Genomic DNA, 856 nt, shown 5'->3' with positions numbered 1-856 from the left:
TACATTCACATCAGGTAAAAATGACGTCAAGTGAATAAGAAATCATGGTTGACAGGAACAGGAGGTATCTGATGGGGAGACAATGAAGGGAGAGAGTACCTGGAGAGAAAACAGAAAAAGGGGGAAGGCTATCTCTGGGATTAGCTAAAAATTTAGGTAACAAAAACTCCCAAGTATCTACGGGGATGACTTTAGCTAAGAATCCTAGCAATGGGGGAGATAGAGTATGAACCAACCATCTCTTAAAACCAGGTAAGCGTTCCAATGGAGGAATTGAGACACCAAGCCAGCCACAAAACTTTCAACCTACAATTTGTCCTGCTTGCAAAATGTGTTGGGGTAAAGGGGAAGAAGAAAATGTGGGAATGGCCAATCAATGACTGGTTTAGCTTGGTACGCATGCCAGGAGAGGGAGCCCAACCCTACCACTGCCCAGAAGGCCAGGAGTCAAAAGCTGGATAGTTCCAAGACCTAGGATAGAACCAAACAAGATCAGAAAAGAAAATTAATGAAATTATTCCTAATGATATTCTGCTATACTTGTAGACACGAGCCTAGCAAAATCGAGGCTTCATCCAGAAACTGATAGAAGTAGACGCAGACCCACATCCAAACATTAGAGGGAGCTCAGGAATCCTGAGTAAGAGTGGAAGGAAGGATTGTAGGAGTCAAGAGGGGTCCAGGACAGCACAAGAACATCCACAGAATCAACTAACTATAGCTCATAGGGGCTCACAGAGACTGAACCAACAATCAGGGAACCTGCATGGGTCTGGCCTAGGCCCTCTGCATATATGTTATAGCTTTATAGCTTGGTCTTCTTGTGAGACTACTCACAGTGAAAGCAAGTGCTGTC

Source organism: Arvicanthis niloticus, chromosome 15 (assembly GCF_011762505.2).
Source record: "Arvicanthis niloticus isolate mArvNil1 chromosome 15, mArvNil1.pat.X, whole genome shotgun sequence".
NCBI classification, from domain to species: domain Eukaryota; kingdom Metazoa; phylum Chordata; class Mammalia; order Rodentia; family Muridae; genus Arvicanthis; species Arvicanthis niloticus.
The sequence above is the reverse complement of the archived record's forward strand: the minus strand, read 5'-3'. Positions refer to the sequence as shown.